This window comes from Carlito syrichta, unplaced genomic scaffold (genome assembly GCF_000164805.1).
Source record: "Carlito syrichta isolate Samal-C Ts95f unplaced genomic scaffold, Tarsius_syrichta-2.0.1 Scaffold17287, whole genome shotgun sequence".
Lineage (NCBI taxonomy): Eukaryota > Metazoa > Chordata > Mammalia > Primates > Tarsiidae > Carlito > Carlito syrichta.
In genome coordinates, this window is record NW_006961383.1 from 192,395 (window position 1) to 210,291 (window position 17,897).

Consider the following 17,897-nt stretch of genomic DNA (forward strand, 5'->3'; position numbering starts at 1 on the left):
TGAGGCGGAAGGATCGCTGGACCCAGCAGGTCGAGGCTGCGGTGGCCAGAAGCGGCCACTGCACTCCAGTCTGGGCGACTGGGAGTGAGACTCCAACTCAAAAAAAAAAAAACCTTAATGATTCTTAAATATGAGTCTGGTTCATTTTTAATTGTCCACTCCTTCTTTTCTGGTTACCAAGAGGTAGAAAACAGCATTGGTTTATGGCTGATATGGGAAAGATTAACAATTTCATCTTCTTCATACCCAATTCTTGAATTGTTAATCTCAACAAATGTCGAATAAATAAATGAAATAAAGAAAACAACAGCAAGCTCATTTCTCCAAATTATTTTGGCAATTTAAGTACTTTCAAGTAACTTCATACTGTTAGCTTTTCTGTTTTGTGTCAATGTTAGTATTGTCAACATTGTTATGTGGTTGATTTGGTTAAAACTCATTACAAAGAATCTTAAATTATCTGTCACATCTACTGAATCAATTAGAACAGGACACTTCAATGTCTTAATGCATCTGTTTTCAGTGTAAAATTCAAGGTAAGAGTGTGGCATATGATGTTTTCAAAAAATATTTGACCAGGGAGCCTCTTTAAGAAAGAATCCCTGATTTGGGTGTTCTTATATTTTTTAACAAATCACCATGAAATATTTTCCTCTGAGGCAATGCAATCTATGCACCATATATAAGTGATCTTGGCTCATCAGTATAAGTGAGTGATGCTATCTATTTTTCAAGTTTCTTTCATGAGTCTAAAATATCTTACGTAGTTGAAGGCTAGAGTATATGAAAGGTGAAATAGTTTTAACTAATTACCTATGATGTTAACTGATATTTTAGACTTAAATACATTAGAATCCAAGGTATTATTCATGCCTTTAAAATGGTGAACAGTCTAACTGTTGTGTATTGATCATAGGAAGCGTCCCTCAGTTAATGAGGCTGCATCCATTACTCTATGTGAAAAAGCCAATCTCACAGGCATTCAATTTTTTTGTTGAATCAAAGCAATCTGTTTACATATGCATGTATTCACAAGATTTACTAAAACAAAAATCTAGGTATTATAAATACAAGTTTTGACAAATTTTTAAAATATAGCCTACTATACAAATATGACATGTGTAAAATTCTGTTTTTGTCATAAACATGCTTCTTTACCATTGCAGCAGTCTTCCTCTTCGCTACTCGTTCCTATCTGATCTATTCTTCCATAGAATTACCTTCATTTTTCTGGTTAATCTTTAAAGGACCCCTGAGACCTTATGAGTCATCCAAATAGAATAAAGGAAGGAAGGCAGGAAGAGGGAGGGAGAGAAGGAGGGTAAGGAGGAGGGAGGGAGGAAGGAAGGAAGGAAGGAAGGAAGGAAGGAAAAGAGGGAGGCAGGAGAGTTGATGAAATAAAGAAAACATTATGCATACCAGAAAATGAAAAGAGGTGGTATATACATGCACTAAATACCTTAACAAATTAATTATGTGCATTCACACATAAGTAAGATTTTTTTACTGTATAAGAATATGTCGCCGGGTTCGGTGGCTCAGCCTGTAATCCTGAACCTTTGGGAAGCTGAGGTGAGTGGACTGCCTGAGCCCATGGGATCGAGACCCTCCTGGGCAGCAAGACCTCATCTCTACACTAAATCAAAAAATCAGCCGGGCGTGGTAGCGCATGCCTGTAATTCCGGCTACTTGGAAGGCTGAGGCGGAAGGATCGCCGGAGCCCAGCAGGTCGAGGCTGTGGAGGCCGGGAGCGGCCACTGCACTCCGGTCTGGGCGACAGAGTGAGATTCCAACTCAATAAAAAAAAAAAAAGAAAAAAACAAGAATATGTCTAAGTCACCTCTATATTACCAGCACTGAATTTGCTTCCTGTCCTTTATCTGACATATAGCAGATGCTCAATAAAAGTGATGAATGAAAGAACATACATGAAGAGCAAACTCCCAATGGAATAAGCAGTTGTTTTTCAGAAAAGGCTAAATAACGTAGTCACTGAATTTCCTTCTACCAGTGTTAAGGAGCTGCATACCTGAGCCTTCCATATTGACTTTTCATCTTGAGCAAAGCCACAGACGTGATTTAGTCAAAAGAATTTGTCCCATAGAGGAGACAGAAATGTGGATGGAATGCCATCACCACCCCTCTCTCATGCACACAGAAGACATTACTGATTTGTTGTGACTCTACACAGTCTCAGATAACATTTTAGTCTTGTGCTCTGGGAGCAGCAGTTTTCCATCCATCCAGGCAGGAAAGACACAGGTTTCAGGGAGTTTTGTGACATGCTTGCCACCATATTACGTTCATTAGTAGCTCTCTTCGATGTCAATTGAGTGCAAAGTTGTAGCTTCTGTGCACCACTACATATAGCCACAGTGAACTAGCTACATACAATAGTTTATTTTGAAAAACGCGTGACACACTAGATATAGATAATTTGCATATATAGACATATTTTGCATGCATTTTCCATATATAAAAACAAAAACACTATATATATGCACACATTTTATTATAGATTTAAATAAATTTTATTATTATGCTATGCATAAAAATTATATCTTTAATATAATATGAATATAGTAACATGTATATTATAAATTATATGTAAATTAATTATATTCAATATATAATACATTATAAATATAGAAAACACATCTGTATTATATATTTATAGATAATTATATTATATAATACATTGTATATTTAAATGAATCATATTTCGCATATATATGTTTGCAATGACTTTTGAAATACATCACCTTTAGATGATAAAGGCTTTCATCTTCAATTATATAAATTATGTGTAAATACAATTAAATAAATTATATAATTATCTAAAAATATATTACATATATGAAACAATTTAAGTGATGTTTTCTTCATCAATTATATAAACTGTATATAAAACATTTAAATTAATGGATGTAAAGGCAATTATATATAAATAATTGCATAATACATTATATATATCATATATAACATATATAGTGTATTATGTGTATGTGCTTATATACACTATATGTTTTGCCAATGTATATAATGATGAAAGACCTGTAGATACAATTTGCAAATATTTGATTCAAGGAATGTCTCTTTTTACACTTGTGATTTTAGCTAACTTGAAACCACTTCTATCTGCACACCTACACACTGATGTTTCAGAAACCTAAGTTTGTTTTCCATCTCATATGCATGCATATTTCTAAAGAACCTGTGTACAGTGGTGAGGGGACAACATAGGTGGGAAATCCTCTAGCATTCATTTACTTCTGCTCTTGTCATCACCTGGGGTAATTTCAATACTTCCCAGTAGATACAATGTGAATGAATGGGCCATAGTATATTTGAATTCAAAGAAAGTCTGCAGGAAGAGAAGAACTCAAGATCATAGACTATTATGAGCTTCTCAACTTTTGTGACTTCAAAATTCTTCATATTTATTGAAAGTGAACGCAGGGTTTCTGAAGTTTGGCTGATACAATGCTCCAAAAACTGTGCCCCAAGGCTTCAATGGGAGCAGCCTCTCAGCAGAGCCCTTTTGGCACTGAGAGAAATAAAGGTGTGACTCTCCTATAAAGGCAGATTAAAAGGTTATACAGTTAGTCTTTGTAAAAGAGTGCCCAGTTTGATCTTTGTAAAAGTTGCCAACTTCTCTGTCCCAGTGTGCAACTTGTGGCAATATTGATGAACATGAAAGGGTAATATTTTGTCACATATATTATATAGATTGTTTCACCATAACCACAGGTGATAATACCTTTTTAGGAACTACTACTCAAATTAGAAGAGAAAGTTTCCAGGAAACTCGACAAAATGGTTACCTGTCCCTAAAACATACTATTTCTTTAGGTCTCATTTTAATGCGTATCTTCACCCCGAAACAATGAGTACACCCAGATCCATCATAGCTAATTTACATTATGAATGTTTAATTTTTTAAATTATTTATTTTACTAATTTTTTTTTAGAGATGAGATCTTTCTCTGCTGCCCAAGCTGGAGTGCAGTCGTGTCATCAAAGCTTACTGCAACCTTGAACTCCTGGGTTCAAGGAATCCTCCCATTTCAGCCTCCCGGGTAGCTGGGACTACAGGTACGTGACACCACAACCAGCTAATATTTTTAAACTACTTTTTGTAGAGACAGGGTCTCACTATGATTCCTAAAACGGTCGTTGTTATATTTTTAACACCACATACATTGGCAAATGATGGGGATAAGGAAAGAAAAGCGACTAATAGAAAATCACATTTTTCTTTCTATTTGACTTTTTTTTTTTGCTTTAACCTAATGTGCTGCAATGGCTGAGACAAACATTTTGTGCAAGAAATAGTTCCTAGTTATGTGTTGGCAAATGTGCACATGTATGAGGGGGGGACCAAAAAAAACCCCAGAATTTATTTATAAAAAAATTGTGTATTTATTCAGTCAACTTCAAAGTACTCTCCATTTAATGCAATACACCTGTGAAGACATGTTTTCCACTGCTCAAAACCATTTTTGAACTCATCAGTTTTGCTGTCTTTTAGTGCTTCTGCCACTTTTTGTTTCGCTTCATCCACATCAGTGAAACGTTTCTCTTTGAGGACTTTTTTCATCAGGGAAACAAAAAAAAGTCACTTAGAGAGATTGGGTGAATAAGGAGGTTGGGGCATGTGGGTCAGGTTGTTTTTGGTTAAAAATGCTGAACCCTCAGTGCAGCATGGGTAGGTACTCTCGTAAGTCACCCATCAAGAGATTAAACATTAAAAGATTCTCCAAAACAAACAAACAAACAAAACAAAAACAAAAAGAAACAAGCACTGAAGCAAACACAGCTTCTCACAACAATGCTAGCTAGCTGGTACACTGATGTGGATGGGTTCCTAGCACACTCACCTAAAGGGAGAAGCCTGTATTACAAGGTGTCTGTCCTCTAAAAAATAATTTTGTTATTGTTATTGGGGGATCCTCCTTTGTTTGTATATAAACCTGCTTGTACACATTACCATTTCTACGAGGTGACTTTAGATTATGAGGGAATAATGTCTCACTCAGAAAAGTGGTTAACAATGACGTATTTTATTTGTTAGAAAATGATTTTTTTACTCATGGTAAACAGTACAAATTTGCAAATGTTAAAGGCACTCAATCTTAACAGGCTTTCTCCCCTCCACAACTTCATGTTTCTGATATCACAGAAATATGCTGAACAGCTCTGACTGACCACTGACCATCAGAGTAATGTGGCATGCATCAATAAATTCTCTGACTTGCCCGTCACATAATTCAGAGCCAAATATTGGAAATGCTGAAGTATTAAATATGAACTATGACACCTTGTGCAACTCCATCACAATCATTATCACAGAATCAAGGTCCTTTCCACACTTAGCCAAAATGCACATCAAGTCACTGTACTCTTTTTATCATGTACAATCACAGTTTCACTAATCTCGGTCCTTTTAAAAAAGAATCTGAAATTTTAACAAGTAATGCAATTTTAAACAGCCTAAGTTCCTTTTATTTTTCACTTAAATGACTGGATAAATTGCACACTTGAAAAAGGTGTCTTTTGCAAAATATGAGTTCTCACCCTCCCCCTCAAAAAATATAACCAACCAAACAAAAACAAAAACTGAAAATGAACCTAGATGAAGGGATGATGTATGTGGGACCAAAAGAAGTCACTTACAGATGTTGATAAAATCACATGTCTGGGGTGATGACTTTAAGATTCAGGGTCTCATCATCCAGTCAGCTACTGGCCTCTTGAAACCAAAATGATCACTGATATTAAAGGTAGAACTAAGGAAATTCTGTTGTAAATGAAAAAATAGAACTCTGTTACTATTGCACACTATTACTTATATAATGTGTAATTTTGTGAGTGTGTCAGAGTCTCATTCTGACGCCCATGCTGTAGTGCAGTGGCACGCTCATGGCCACTGCAGCCTCGACCTGCTGGGCTCAGGTGATCCTTCCGCCTTAACCTTCCAAGCAGCTGGAACCACAAGTGTGTGTCACCACGCCCAGCTAATTTTTTTTATTTATTGTAGAGATAAGGTCTCACCAAGTTGCCCAGGCTAGTCTAGAACCCTTGGACTCAAGCAATTCTCTTGCCTCTGCCACCCAAAGTGCTGATTACAGGCATGAGTCACCACACCCAGTTGTTCATATAATGTATATTTTCAATAAAACAACCCAAAACAAGATTATAGGTCATTTTCCCACATCTTCAGAGAGCTATGAAAGCACAGACCATTTCACTTTCGTCTCCTGGAAATGTATTCATCAACAATTTAGATTCTTTTTTTTTTTTTTGAGTTGAACTCTCCCTCTGTCACTCAAGTTGGAGTACAGTGGCATGCTCATGGCCACTGCAGCCTGGACCTGCTGGGTTCAAGTGATCCTTCCGACTCAGCCTTCCGCGTAGCTGGAACTACAAGGGTGCGCTCCCACGCCCGGCGTATTTTTTGATTTATTGTAGAGACGAGGTTCACCAAGTTGCCCAGGCTGGTCTCAACCTCCTGAGCTTAGGCAATCCTCTCGTCTTGGCCTCCCAAAATGCTGGGATTACAGGCTTGAGCCACTGTGCCCAGCCAACAAATTAGATTCTAAGGGTTCATTCCACCTCATCCTTTTTCTTAATTACAGATGATTACTGTTTTTCTCACTAGAATAAATTAAATAGAACTTTATCTTACTATATATGCTTGTATGTTGTTGGGGTGAGGTCTGTTCTCCTTTAGATACAATTTCTGGGAGGATGGAGAGTGCCTTGGGCCACCTCAGAAAAAAATGAGCAAGGGATCTCTATGCTGCCATTCACTTAACAAAGAACGGTAGAGACTTCGAAAGGCCAAATGTAGGTTGTTTACAGAAAAATGACAAAACTGGAAAAGATTATTTGAGTGAACGATAGTACGGGGCACAACAAATGACCTAGTTGCCCGAACAGCATAGTCTTCCATTTTGAGCCTCGCTTTCTCTAATTGACTGGGTAAAATCTGTATATTTGATTTAAAACTTATAGCTGACGAGTTTAAGAAATCAGTCATGGCAATAATAGAGGGCCTAATCTGTTTGAAAATTTATTAACATAATTAAGTGAGAGATGAAGTAAGTCTCTCCTCTGAAAAAATACAATATTCAGAAAAAAAACAAACAAAAAAGACAACTGATTTAAACTAAATGATAGGTCTTTTTCTCATTTGAGAATATAATGCATTTATTTTCATTATTGTTATTATTATTAAGTCAGGGTTTCACTCTGTTGCCCAGGCTGGAGTACAGTGGCACACTCGCAGTTCACCACAGCCTTGACCTCCTTCCACCTCAGTCTCCTGAGTAGCTGAGACCATAGGGGCACAAGCCACCATGCCTGGTTAAATTTTTTCTTTTTTTTTTTTAGAGATGAGGTCTCGCTTTGTATGTTGCCTAGGCTAGTCTTGGGCTCCTGGACTCAAACAACCCTCCCACTCATCCCAGCCTCCCAAAGTACTGTGATTACAGATATGAGCCACGACGCCCGGCCAATACATATTGTTAAAAGGCAGAAAGAGAACACAGAGAGAATACATTCTGGTTTACAAACTAAAATTTTGTAAGTGCTCCTTACACTTTACTTTCACATCTTAACATCAACTCTCATCATATTTAGAATTTAAGCATGTTTTAGCCAGATAAAGCCTATCTTAAAAGTGAGGATATTAAAGGACTTAAAATACCGGGGATGCCAAAAAAAAGTGTACACATTTTATCAGAAGTGTCTGGATACTGATAGTAACCACTTTGAGCACAAGTCAAACGTGACTTACATTCATCTTTTGTAATTGGTATATAGAGTATTACAATTTCTGGGGTTTTTTTAAGTATTACAATTTTAATACAGTTTTTTCCTTTCTTAAAATGTGTATTTTTTTAGCGCTCTCTGTATTTTTACATTGCCACTTCATTTGAATGCTACACATTCAGTTAACAAGTTGCATTATTATCCATATTTAACCCCGTAAGAAAGGTTTAAAACATGGAGTACCAATTAAAATAGAAAAATGTTAAACCGAGGTCATTCCCCCATGCACTTGAATGTTTACTTTTGTGAGAAGCTTTTTGTTATGGTCAAAAGATAAAAACACAGTATTCAAAGAATTCTTAAAGAAACCGTTATATATTCTGAAAGTAACATCTCCGGTGCGGAGTCAGTCAACACTCATCTTTGTGAAGAGACCATAAGCTTTCCACAAATTACTACACATGCAAAATGAAAAGGCTTTGTTCAGAAATAAAGAAAAACCTATATAATACCTATATACTTATCATTAGTCTACATTCCAGGCCAAAAACTATAAAATTTCAAATACCTTCAAAAGTCTATGCGCTTGTAAGTTTCATAGCATCAAGAGACCTGCTGTATCGACCTCATGCAGTCATCAGTCACTTATCAAGTATCTATTATATTCGTAGGTTTGGGCAAAATTCAGCTCGGCTACTGGTTTTAAGACCAACAGTATATTCAGCATTATTTTAGTTAAAGAAAACACAAAGGAAAGCAGCAATTCTTCCACTTAAGGAAATAACCACCTTTAAAAATGCATCCAAGCACAGGCATTATTATAAAAATATAATTATCATTCTAGTTTCTAAAAAAAAAAATTAAACTCCTTTTAATCCAGTAATTTAAAAAGGATGAAGTAGTTTTCCACGTGTCACAATTGGCTCTGATTATAGTCTTGCGTGTCAAAGAAAATACTCTTTTAAATTCTATATACACACATATATTTGTGAATATATATATGTTTGTATTATATATGCATTCTACATTTCTTTGGGGAATAAAATACTGAATTTCCTATCAGAGAAAGTACATATTTGCAGAAGTTTCTGTGAAATTCTTATGTTCTTAATTTCAGGACAAATACAAAATTTGTATTTTTGTTGTTGAAAATAATGAATTGATGAAACTATGTACCATTAGCACCCCTTCACAGGAAAATGTTTGCTGAGGATTTAGAGAATTACTGTTAACGTCTTCCCCACAGCCAACTAAGGTATGAAACAATTCTCCACTTTCCAAATCTGCCCACACAAAAATGCAGATTTCTTAGCAGTCTAATTCCTCTCCACTTGGTCATTCTCTAGGAAAACGCTAAGCATGTCAATTCAAATCCTGCGGGTCTCTTAGCAGTCCATGCCTCTTCATCAAAGTCAGGTCTTCATATCTTGGCCATTAAATTTCTAGCTGAAGAAGATACCTGCCCACGATTTCTAAAGCATGTACTTCTATGTTGTCTGCAGAACGCCTACACAAACTGGCAATTCTGCTTCGTCAGGATAACTAGGTCTCCCTAAACTTTTTCTTTTTTTCTTTTTTTTTTCCTCTGCATCTCTCACATCACGGTAAGGGCTGGTTCTGAGAAGGGAGATGGGCTCATACCACCCCCTTTTTAAGAAAACAGTTAACTGCAAGGTTAACTCTGATGTTTAAACCCTATCAGCCATGGATCCCTTCAAAAGAACATAGGATATGAGCACATAAAACCGTCCTCCCCACCAACTGACCAAATTAAAAAAAAAAAAACAAAAACAAAGGAAGAATCCATACCACCACCTTGTGGATTCTTTTCGCAAGAACAGCACCTGCTTACTTCAGTAGCCCCCACCCAACCCTCACCCCAAATTTCTTAAGTTGGGTCCAAATGACAGATCGAGATCCCCTGTCCTCGCTCACCCCGGCTCGCCTATGCACTCGGTGTAATTCATGACGCGCACCCAGCGATGGCGCGAGCTGCAAGCCATAGCGCAAGGCTGGGCCAACCAGCCGCCACCTCCTAGGACCCCTAGAGCTGCCTCCTGGACTCCTGCATCCCCTCCCTCGCCAACCCCAAGACAGCGACAGAAAATAATTAAAAACAGGGCCACATCAGCCGGTCGGTTCAGAGAAAGGAGTCAAAGAAAAGGAAACCCGCATCCATGGAAAAAAGAATCCCTTCTGGGGAAGGGGAGGGGGTTATGCAGAGGACGTCCTCCGGGTGTCCCTCGTCCTCCAAGCGAAACATTCATTCCCAGGGTGGTCTGCGCAGGCCTCGGGGGTGCAGGGGTTGGCGCGACCCCCCAATTCCCAACCCCGCCGCTCCGGGAAGAAAGGGCGCTGTGTCTGAACGCCAGCAGGCGCCGGAATGGTGCTCCCGGGCCCAGGGCTGCTCGGGGCACGGGTCTATATTTGGGGAGCATAGAGCCCGGGGAGTCGGCCCAGGAGACCCCCGCCAAGGGACCCAAGCCTACCGGTTCTCGGAGGAGCAAAAAAGCCAGGGCAGGTAGAAGGGGAGGGGAAGGAAAGGGGAGTCCAGGAGACCAACTGGAAGATGAGAATGAACCCTGGGGAGCCGACCGGCCTCCAGGCAGGCGAGAGGAGGAGGGAACCGCCGCGGCGTGGAGGGCGCAGGCGGGGACCCGGGTCTCTCCTCCCACAGCAAGCCCCCCACCCACGCATCATCTGCAGCCGAGCGGCTCATACCTCCTTCCCCCCATTCCCGCCTGAGCTTCCGCAGGTCAGGCCATGCGGGTGCGGGCGCAGGCTGGCGGCGTCTCCGCCGCGGCCTAGGGGAGGGGTCGGGACTGAAGTTCACTCGCTCTCCCTGTGGTGTCGCAACCCCTCGCCCACCCCCCACTGTCACCCCAGCCTCGGGTGGCGCGCGTCGTGGATCTTCGCCATCAGTTGCGCCCAATGGAGTGGGAGGGGGCCAAGCCGAGCCGCACGCAAATTGGGGGAAGGGGGAAAGGTACAAGATGCAATCGGCCTGGGACAGCCTAGAGCCTTGGGTTTGGGGAGAGAAGGGGTAATGGTTGTGGCGTTTTCCAAGGCTATGGGGGTGGTCCACCTATTAGAACTGACTCCCCAGACCCCCATCTCGGGGACTGGCAGACCATGTGCCCCGCAGGCTCTGCATTCCCTCCTCCTCCGAGGGGCGTTCTCGGTGCGCACCAACTGGGGTTTCAGATCCCCTGAGACCTGGGCCATGGCGCCGAGAGCCTGTCCCCGCAGCTACCAACTTTTCTGGTCCTCCGGAAAAGCTCGCAGCTCAGCGAGGGTGCTCGGGCGGCAGCTGCATGCCCCTCCGTAAGGTCCAGGCCAGACCCAAAGCCTCCAGAAGAAGTAAAACGACCGACTCGCCCCCATTTCCGTGACTTGCCTTCCTCCCCAACCCTGCAACACACACAAACACACATGGGAAAGGGGTGCATATAGTCTGCTCCCCAGCTTTGCAGAAGCGGCGCTGAGCTACCGTCATTTCGTCTTCACGCGGGGTCTCCAGCGCACCGGGATCATTCGCCAGCAAAGCCCAGCCAGGTCCTAATCAATCACGTGCGTTATTTCGTGCATCACCCAAGCCGTCATCTTATCCGAGGCCAGGAGATGAAGGAGGGAAAAAAAATCGCTTAATGCAACCCAGCCAAGCCAGTTTTCCCTTTTTCTTTCTAGTTAACCCCCTCCCCGTGCCCTCTCCCTACCCCCAAACAAAAGCACCCCAGGCGGTGGTAGCTGACAGTTTTCTTAAAGGAGGGGAAACAAGAAAAGGAAAAAAAGAACCTCTGCTTGTTCACAGTTTGCAGAAGTCCTCCTGCCTTTACCATCTCTAGTCCCAGTCACTTCACTCCTCTCTCTGTACTGCAGATATATTTTCCCCCTCTCCCCGCCACTGTCTTCTGTTTATTTGTATGTAAGGCAGCGCTACTTTGTAAACACATCACACACGGCCCCAGAGCCGTTCAAATAGCTGATTGCAGCAAAACGATTCCAAACAACTGTGGTGCCAATGTTTCTTTTAAGTAAAATAAAAGCAAATGTTACTGAGGAGAGATGCATGTAGCTAGCACATGACAAGCCGTACATATATGTCCACACTCCCACCCGCACCTAAGAATGGGAGTGAAACAGATGGAAGAAAGTCCTGTCCACATTTTTTTTTAATAAAATGAAAAAATAAATACATGTCCGATGAAGTGAACCTCAATGTCTGCAGTGAGGCTTTCCATCCTTTGCTGGAGAGCAACTGCAAGCCAAAAGGTTTAAGAAGCTTTTTAAAATCATGTTAATAACAGAGAGACACATCATAAAATTGCACCTACCTTAGCCGTGGAAAAGCTGCATCAGCTGTAAGAGTTCTTTTTACACATCCAGATTTTTCTAGGGAACCCGAAGCGGGGGTATGATTCGGGAGGGTGTATTTAGCCCCGGCGCCTTTCTTTTCTGGAATCCCAACTAGATTTGTTCATCCAGAGGAATGCAAGGGCCACCGACACCGCCGTTCGGAGGAAATTCGTTGTTTCTGCAGTCAATAGTCTGTGACCAGGAAGAACAAGCATCACAATTGAAGCAGGAAGGGCCGGGCTAGAACTGAATAAGAGCTCTGTGCTAAGAGACAGAGACGGGAGAGAGACGGGTCTGCAAGAAAAAGAGAGATTGAGGAGAGAGGTCCTGCTGTCTCCGGCGCTCTCCCTCTGCTATTGGACCAAACTGAATGAAATTTACAAAGCCAGCAGCCAATAGATCTCCGGAGTCGGCCCCATCACTACAGAAACCACATCCACAGCTACAACCTAATGCAAAGAGCAGCTAATCCAAGTGCAAACCAGCTGTAACAGAGAGATCCCGGGTACCAGAGAGATAGAACAGGTGGGCATGTTACACGTTGCCACCGTACCAGACGCGCGCAGGAAACCTTCTTCCTCTTTGGCGTCTTAGGACACTCAAGGTACCCTCCACACCAAACACGCTGCAGTATTTGCAAACATCTTTAACTGTTTAAGGTCACGATCTCCAGCAATCTCGGTGGTCAGACTGACTTAACTATTCCCAGTTCTGAGTTACTGTGATTATATTGGGAAGAAATGACTTCAAATATATATATATATATATTTTAAGGCAGCAAAATCGGAATGCAGATCTGTAAAGGACAGGACTTCCCTTATGCTTAGGTGATGGTTGAAAGATGAACGGAAGTTTTTCATTTATTTCTTTTCTTATACAGGCATGGTTTTGATAAAGAAAATATTAGAGATGTAGCTAGGATAAGCCAGTGATTTTTAAGTACTCCTCTTCACATTCGGGGTTCAGGAGTTTATGTTTCCCAGGAAGTTTCAAGTTGGGGAATATGGCCTAGTATTTAAAGTTGGGTAGAAAAAGTTGGCATTAATTTGGCAATGTTTAAAATTCCTAGCTGATAAATCAGAAGATATCATAGAATGTTGTGACAATGTAACACATATTCTCAAACTGGATTGCTTGGGTTCAAGTTGCATATGACCTTGGATGTGTATTTAAATATTTTGTCTCCATTTCTGCATCAGTAAAATGGAGACAATAAAAGCAATTGCCTTATAATATTGTTGTGATGATTACTGAATTAATGTAAGTCTTGACATGCAAGAAGCACAAATAATTCTTAACTTTTAAAAAAATTATTTCACAGCCCATTAGTTCATTTACAGAGGAACAAAGATAATGTTCCCAATATGTAGAACATTCTCCTAAATGGTTCTGCTTTACACAGTAAATCTAACCACCAAACATGTCATAATGATTTCATGTGATGGTGTAACTAGGGATTCCTCACAAGATCTAAGAGAAGGACACTTGGGCAACATGACCAATAATGGGAAAGGTGAAGGACCTGGTTTTATATCAAGGTTCCACCCTCGCTAACTTTCCCTTCTTGTAAAATCAGTTATGTTCCATAAATCTGTTAAACTGAGATTAAAAATAGCTTTCCTATGGGTTTCTTGTAAAGGTTAAATTTGATAATATTTATGAAAGCACCCTTTACCAAAAAGATGAATACACATACATATATATATGCATTTATCTATTAATAGATATCTATACCCAATAATAGAGAAACATATGTGTTCATTTATGCTATTGGATGGGTATTTAGAAACATACATACTTCTATTGTACAGATATTAAAGAACCACTAACATACTAGTATTGTTAATAAATATAGCTTATTCCCCAAATCAGTGACATAAACGCAGATATATAAATATAAATATGCATATTTATATATTTTAAAATAAAGCAGAACTTCAACTTGAGCTCAATCATGTATAATAGGCCAGAAAGTCAGGGACTTTTCCAAGAATATATTAATTGATTGAATGATTGATTGATAAATTCATCAAGTATATTTTTAGCACTGACATAGTCCTAAGCACTGAAAATACATCTGTAAGACACATCTATTTATTTTTGAGGAAACATACAGTCTAATAGATAAGGTAGCCAAAAGCATAAAAAAACTATGACAAGAAGGTATGTCAAACTCATATATGTGAATTCATAGACACTCATGAAGGTGGAAATGAATAAGGAATGGTTTTTCAGAGGAAGAGTGCTCTCAGCATGGAAGGAATGGTACATAAACGTTGATCAGATGAAGAAATTGTGAAAGAAGACATGAAAACAGGCTAGATAAAGACATAACAGCAATAACGTATGTAAAGGGATTTGGAAATAAGGAGGGTTTGGAATAGTGGGTATAGCTGTTGAAAAGAAGAGTGTGAAGAAGGAATTAGAGATCTAATTGTAAAGGGCTTTGAGTGCCATGCTGAAAAGGTGATATTTATCCTGCAGGCCAATAATGGAGAACCAATAATGTTTTAAGCAGCTGATGTGGACGAAATAATCAGATTTCTATTTTAGTACAATCACTCCGGAGATAAAATGGAGAATGAACTGGGGCAGGCCAAGGTTGAAAAGAAAGAAAATATTTCTAAGACTGTTGCAGAAATGGATGCATCAAATGAAGTCCAGAATGAGAGAGAGGGGAGAGTGAGAGGGAAGGGAAAGGAAATCAGCAGAGGGAGAAGAGGTAATTTCTAAATCCATTGAGGCAGCATGATTAAGTGAATTTGTAGGGAGAATTTGAATTCATGGAGAGACTGAGTATTTGGCTTGGTTTGTGGGTAGGTTGCTTGGGTAGCAGATCTCTCCCCTGAGACATGTGACCTGGAATAGACATGTGGTCTATCTAAATGACCCTAATGAGATTTCAAAAAAATAATTTTAAAGATTAAAAAATATTAAAACATCTTTGGCAGAAAGAATCATCATTTTTAAAAAGTGAATGTAGAATTGTATGAGTGTATAATTGTATGAGTGTATAATTTTCTCTAATCCAAAATCCTTCACAAGAAACCGGATTGGAAGAGGGGCAATAAAACATACCAATTCTTAATCGTTGAGAGGGTAGGTTGCATCACATTCAAAGAAGCTAGAGTTTTAGGTCAAGGATTTGTGGAATAGATAAGGGTATCATTTTTCATGCTTCCATTTGAAATTGGATTATGTGGTATAGCAAGATGGGGGGGAATGTCATATAAGGATAGAGAACTCAGAGAAGAATATATAAACTGGGTTTAGTACAAGACAACTGGGAGGGACATGAGAAATAATTTATGCCCTAACACTTGCCTCCTCTGATATTTCCATCTCATTGTCTCCATCAGCATACTGGCATCATGTTCATGTTCCTGTGAAATTGATATGTACAACCCAATTGCAATGTCCATGAAACCAGGCACACTAATTTATGTTGTTCCTACTAATACAGTGGTTTAAATGAAACAATATCTTTAAGTAGAATAATTATTATTAGTGCAATAGTAATGTATACCATGTTATTAATTACTAATCATTTTTAGAGATAAAGATATGTATAATGTAGAAGGTGCTTAAAATCTAATAAGGGAATAAATTAGGTTCTTCAATAATAAAAATCCAACTCAATGTATGATCTATGCCATCTCAGAAGAATTAGTGTATAGTAGTGAAAATTTAAAAATAAGAAAAGAGGCAGTTTTCTTTTTGAGAAACTTGCCCATGGCAGGTCTTTCTGCCATGAATATTCCTTTTTCCTTCTCTTCTTCTTTGCTAATAAGCTTTGTTTTAAAACTCTGGAGGAGAAAAAAAGAAGTTTTGTTTTTTACTATGGATGGCATAGTCATTACAAATGTTGAAATCATAGGAGTTGAATAGAAATGGGATGGGACCCTAAAATAAGAAGAGACTAGAGGTTGCTTTGATGTTGTATGATGGAAAGGCTAAGATAAATGATAGCACATGCAACAAAAGTTATTTGTATGAAATGAAAAATGAGATGAGGTGCTGATGGATTATATAAATGCAAATGGCCCACAGAGCTTAGACTTTTGGTAGAGTAAAATTTGACTTCAACACGGAACTTAGAATGGGATCCAGAAATCTGAGAGAAATCCCTGTGGATATGACACTTAACAGAACGACAGAAAGTGTTCACTTAAAAGGAAGAACTAATCTTTAGAGAAAGCAACCTTGGGTAGGTTCCGGATGGCAACCTGAAATAAGGGCATTCTCCATTTGTAGATTTCTTGCAAGAAAAAATGTGGTATGGAATTCAAGGAAGGAATTTGACCTCCACAAAGAGTAGGTCAAAGTCAACAGTGTGAGGGTCTGCAGAAATTTTAGGGGTAAAGGAGGATGGGAGAATTCCATTGCATTTTGGAATCAGTAGATCATTGACAGCTTTCAACTGAATATTTTAGGTAGATTCATGAGTGAGGCACTGATGAGGAAGTTGAAACTATAATTATATTCTTCTTGTGAATGGAAAAAATGATAAATCCACAGATAACAGGGTTGAGGTAGGGACATTTTTAAGTAGTTTGCTAACTGTTGTTTTTATTCATTTATTCAATAAGTATAAATATGAGAACTGCTGCTTATTCTGAGAACTCTGAAAAATACCAATGATGGATAAATAAGACATGGTCTTTGCCCTCACATAGCTGATTTTGAAATTGTTTTTATCAGAGCAACTGTCCCATTTTATTTTTATTTATCATGTTAATTTACTTATGTTATCACTTTGATTTACCATTGTAACACACTCTTAGAAAAAAATCTCGGCTACATGTAATGATGAATACCTTGGTGGGCAAAATTATATGAGGCCAGTTCAAAGCATGAAGTTTAATAAATCTGAGGAGAGATAAGACAAAAAGTAACCTTTAAATTATATTGATATCTATATCTATCTACACATATACATAGATAGATATTACACATAACTAGGGTTAGTAACATACTCAATTTTTTAGAAAATGTTTAAGTAGTGTTATTCTCAAACTAGATGCAATGACTAGATAAAAATATGAGCTAACCAACAACATAGATTAAATAGAAGAATGTTTTGAAAACCTTAGAATATTTGCTTTCTTAAAGTTTAGCAAATTCCATTCTATCTTAGTTTATATTCCAAAGTTACTAAATAAATTTTTTTTTCCCAAAGTAAACTTCAGATAAGTTGAAAATGAATTATTAACTGATAATTCATTTTCAAATAAATGCCAGCACCTAAATGAGACTTTCTTGAACTAACTTAATGTATGCATTTCTTTTCTTGAGTCAGTGTCTCACTCTGGAACTCAGGCTGGAGTGCATTGGCAGGATCATGGCTCACTGTAGCCTTGACCTCCTAGGCTTAGGTAATCCTTCTGCTTCAGCCTCCCAAGTAGTTGGGACTACAGGTGCACATCATTACACCTGGTTAATTTTTTATTTTTGTAAAGACAAGGTCTCGGTATATTGCCTAGGCTGGTCTTAAACTCCTGGGCGGGCCGGGCTCAGTGGCTCAGCCTGTAATCCCGCTCTTTGGGAGGCCGAGGTGAGTGAATTGCCTGAGCCCGCGGGTTTGAGACCCACCTGGGCAACTTGGCGAGACCTCATCTCTACAATAAATCAAAAAACTAGCCGGGCGTGGTAGCGCGCGCCTGTAGTTCCAGCTACTTGGAAGGCTGAGGTGGAAGGATCGCCGGAGCTCAGCAGGTCGAGGCTGCAGTGGCCGGGATCGGTCGCTGCACTCCAGTCTGGGTGAC

The 17,897-nt window shown here is 39.4% G+C and overlaps 1 protein-coding gene across 1 annotated transcript in view; it reads right to left on the reverse strand.

The window, feature by feature from the left end:
• LOC103262171 (neuroligin-4, X-linked-like) overlaps window positions 1–12,433 on the reverse strand; it is a gene marked incomplete at its 3' end in the record, with an annotated part of 175,200 nt that extends 162,767 nt beyond the window's left edge. Inside the window, exon 1 of the mRNA XM_008059828.2 lies at window positions 12,111–12,433. The remainder of the gene's footprint in view (window positions 1–12,110) is intronic.
• Between the last annotated feature and the right edge of the window lie 5,464 nt (window positions 12,434–17,897).